Source organism: Trachemys scripta, chromosome 4, assembly GCF_013100865.1.
Source record: "Trachemys scripta elegans isolate TJP31775 chromosome 4, CAS_Tse_1.0, whole genome shotgun sequence".
Taxonomy (NCBI): domain Eukaryota; kingdom Metazoa; phylum Chordata; order Testudines; family Emydidae; genus Trachemys; species Trachemys scripta.
In genome coordinates, this window is record NC_048301.1 from 134,711,248 (window position 1) to 134,715,677 (window position 4,430).

Sequence of the window (4,430 nt, forward strand, 5' to 3'; positions counted from 1 at the left end):
TACTTGTGGCACCTTAGAGACTAACAAATTTATTAGAGCATAAGCTTTCATGGGCTACAGCCCACTTCTTCGGATGCACCCGAAGAAGTGGGCTGTAGCCCACGAAAGCTTATGCTCTAATAAATTTGTTAGTCTCTAAGGTGCCACAAGTACTCCTGTTCTTTTTGTGGATACAGACTAACACAGCTGCTACTCTGAAACCTGTAAAATCAATGTAAATCTTCAAGGCGGAACCTGGCCAGGACCCCACTGTTACCATCTTGTGAACTTGCCAACTTTTGTGAAAAGTGCCAGGGATGTTTTAACAACCAAGAACTCTGCACTTCTGTTTCATTTCTCATTTGAAAAAGGGGATATGTGGGCTCTTGCTACTGGTTCAGAGGGAATAATATGTCCTGAATCATCAACACTGCTACCTTTAATAGCAGCCAGCTTAACGTTTGAGGTCTCCCATCTATGTGCTGACAATCCTTTTTAGCAGGTGCAGTTAGGCACTCTCCCCTCTTCCTCTAGCTGAAGTGGAATGGCTGGATGATGAAGTTGTTCCTAATGGAATCTCAGCGCAAGCATCAATTACCTACCAACGGAGCAGCCTGAGAAAGTGCCAGTGCTGATCTGTTCAGCACCCAGAGCTACATGTATAATCAGATCTCAGCTAAGCTGCCATTTGTGCATGATACGGGTACATACTGGCATAGCAAGAGCTGAAAAGATCACATCACTGGGGACAGGTGGCACTGCCACCCTGCATTGTTGAGTATGTCAGCTGCTGTGTTCTGAACCACTTGGAGTGGTTTCTTTCCAGGGGTGTGTAGTCTCCTGGGTGCTGTAGATGGAAGCAGCCTTTTCTCAAGGCCAGGATTAGCCACAAGGACTCCAGGTGAATAAGGAGGCAATGGCTCATTTTAGCAATCCAGCAGCAAGCTGCCTTCAATGGAGAGTGATGCTATTGAAATAGAGAGAGACCCCAAGTTAAGAAAATCCACATTATACTTGGAGTGACTGCTCATGCTGGTGCTAGAAATGGGTAGTCTCAGGAGATACTACGGCTCCTTCCTACAATCAAAAAGAAGTGAAGTCCAGGGAGCATAGCAAGGCATCTGACTCCCAGTCTGAGGATGCCAGGTCCAAGGATCCATGGATGCAAGATGTTTTGTTAGAGGAAAATATTAATGTTGCAACATGTGTGATATTTGTAATAGTTGTCGCAAAGGAATTCTAGTATAGGCTGGATAGGTGATGTATTTCAGTTTCAAATGATGCAATAACTTGTATTCAAACATTTCTTAATGTCCCCTATTGAATAGCCACCATTTTTGAATATCAATGTGTAAAGGCATGTTTTAAAACATACTTTAATTCCCTTTAATTAAAATAGAGGCAGACTGTTAACAATACAGAGTGGGGTTAGAGGGCTGGGAGTTCTTTGTTTGAAAAAAGGCAGGAAGGATCAGTATGGGAACCACTGCTCTAGGAAGTGATGGTTGGGCTTTGGAAAAAGCCCTTCGCTCCTCTAGACCGTGGGCCTGAGAAGGAGGCAGATGGGGTGGCAAAAGGAGATAGACACCAATCCTAACCTAGGGGAGATGGAAGGAGAGAAGGTTTTTTTGGGAGAGGATTCTCATGAGTGTCTGGCTGCTGCTGTGTCCCCTGGAAGGAGACAAAGAAGGAATAGCAACATTGAGAAGGGAGGCTAGGAGATATCCAAGAGCTGTCACTAGCAAAAGAAGCCAGAAAGAAGAAGGGTGGCTATTTGTTTCTAGAGGAGATGAGAACCAGTTATTTGAACCCAGACAGGATGGCTTTCAATCAAAAATGTTATCAGTGGCAGTGGTGTTACTGCAGCCTTGGAAAGGAGGATCCAGGCTTCAGACAGTGCCGCCAAAGAAGGATTGTTCCTCCTCTAGACCTCACCCCAATTCACATTAAGGCTGGTCAAGCCTTGACAATGGGCCTAGTCTGGCTGAGAACCCAATGCAACCTCAAGATAGAGCCAACTGGGAGGTGGGGGTGGGATGTCTAGCCTCATCTGGGCCCAGCCTATCAAACTAAGGGGGATTCAAATTCAACCAGGGAGCTTACCCTAGCAGCAACAATTTCCATCTCCATTCCAGTGGGGCAGGGTAATAAAAGCTACATGTAGTAAAGCATAATATCAAATGTGCACAGATGGGAAGATGCTTTAAATAAATACTTATTCTATACATCTAATTAAAATGAGGCAATGCAGCCTTTGAGAGTATCTGCTGCTACCCCAGTGGCTCACAAAGAAAAGCACAGTTCTAAAAGTGAGCAAGGTAATGAGAGCATCCAGTGTATGTAATTAATTAGGCAATCACCTCGTTATTGGCTTGGGCTAAGATCCTCAAAAGTACTGAGGTGCCTAACTCCCACTGATTTCAGTGGGTGTGAGATGCCTAAATACCTGTCAAGAGCTGGGCCTCTCTTACTCAGTAACAACTCAGAGTTGCTGCAGATCAAGTGGTGATTGTCTGAAGAAATCAAGGTGCACTTTAAAGATGCAATGTCAATATGTACAATACACCAAATCCTTCATTATTTTGTTAACAATGCCGTGATCTGGTATCCGCGTCATCTAACCACACACAATTCTCTTCTGCTGTTTCTAATCCCATCTTCTCAGCTGAGAGTGTGTGATGTCAGATCCTGCATGGCATCTGATTGGGAGGGGGCTTCATGGTGTATTTGGGGTTTGATCTTAAAGGAGGCTTGGAAGGATAAGATTTTTATCAGGAAATGTCAGTAAACATTGATTTCACTGTTACACAGACAAACTGATGAAACATTACCATCAATAATAACCAAAATGTACAGATAGGCAAAGTAAGCAAAATGCTGCTTGAGAACTTCTTAGTGTGTGATTTAAGGATATTTACTTTGTATATGTTGAGATGTGATGCTGACTTCCTCTGTGATCTTGGACAAGTCTCTGTGCCTCAGTTCCCAATATGCAAAAAACAGAGATAATAGCACTGTCCTACCTCTCGGGGCTGTTTGCAGGAGAAATACATTAAAGATTTTGAGGTGCTTTGACATCTATTGATAAAAAGCCCTATATCATTATTTTCTGCATCCCATCTAAAATAATTAATGGAAATATCCCATCTCCTAGAACTGGAAGGGACCTTGAAAGCTCATCAAGTCCAGCCCCCTGCCTTCACTAGCAGGACTAAGTACTGATTTTGCCCCAGATCCCCAAATGGCCCCCTCAAGGATTGAATTCACAACCCTGGGTTTAGCAGGCCAATGCTCAAACCACTGAACTATCCCTCCCCCCATTAGTCATTGTCCAATCCTGACTTGGTGGTAAGGTGAAGCGTTACATGACAGTGGTGCATTTGCCATCTTTTCCACACAATTATGCATTTTCCCCACTCATTGCTCTTTAGTGGACAGTCTTTTCTCACTGCTGATAGGGAAATCCTTATCTTGAACTTCCTCATATTTTGGTCGTGACAAGCAGAATATACCCTCATGTCATGCTCTCTTTTCCTGGCCCTGCATGTCTCCTACTTTCCGCCTCTAATTTATGGTCAGCCGTTTGGCCAGGGTCTGTGTGGATTTCCCTGATGTGGAACAGCTTGGTGGGACAAATCCATTCAGGGTTGGGGGAGCAGCCTGGCTTTAATCCACTCTTATGCCATCCTTTTCAGATGGCGGTTTAGGAGCCTGGGTGTCTGTGGGGATTTGATTGGGACACTGGGGATCTGTTCCCACCTCTGCCACAGACAGCCATGTGATGTTGGTAGAGTCCATTGCCATCCTGGGCCCATTTGCCCAGCTGTGACTTGGGGCCTCAAAGGGTCCAGACCTAGCAGATGGGGACACCGGTGGGGCATGTTGGGGTCCTGGCCCTGGGGACAGGTCAAGGATCAGAGATTGGCATCCCAGGATGAGAGTAACTCAGAGTCACGGGTCAGAGGTCACCTGGGTCAGAGGTCACCGAGACCCTGGCTTGGACACGTCCATGAGTCCTGCTGCTTCCTGTGTAGTCAGCCAATCCTAACATTAAGCTGGCGGAGACCCCGCCCACTGAAGCCTACCCAGCCAATCAGACGCAGAATGAATCACCTCTCACCGTGTGGCGTTGCCTCATCAGCACCGCACTCAACCAATAACTTCTCGGCTCTTCGATGACGTTGTTTTATCCCCGCCCACATCTCCCCATTGGATGCAGATAGCGACAAACAGGCAAAACAGCCAATGGGAAGAGGAAACGACGATGCCAATGGGATGGCAGTGACGGCTAACGCCAGCCAATAGGATGCCAGGACCCGCCCAGCAGCGGTCGCTAGGCCAATGGGAGCGCACGGGCGGGGCCGCGGCGCTGGTGGGCGGGACTCCTGTCCCCGGAGAGGGGTGGCACTGCCAATGGGTAGCGCGCGAGGCGGGTGACGGCGCAGCGCACG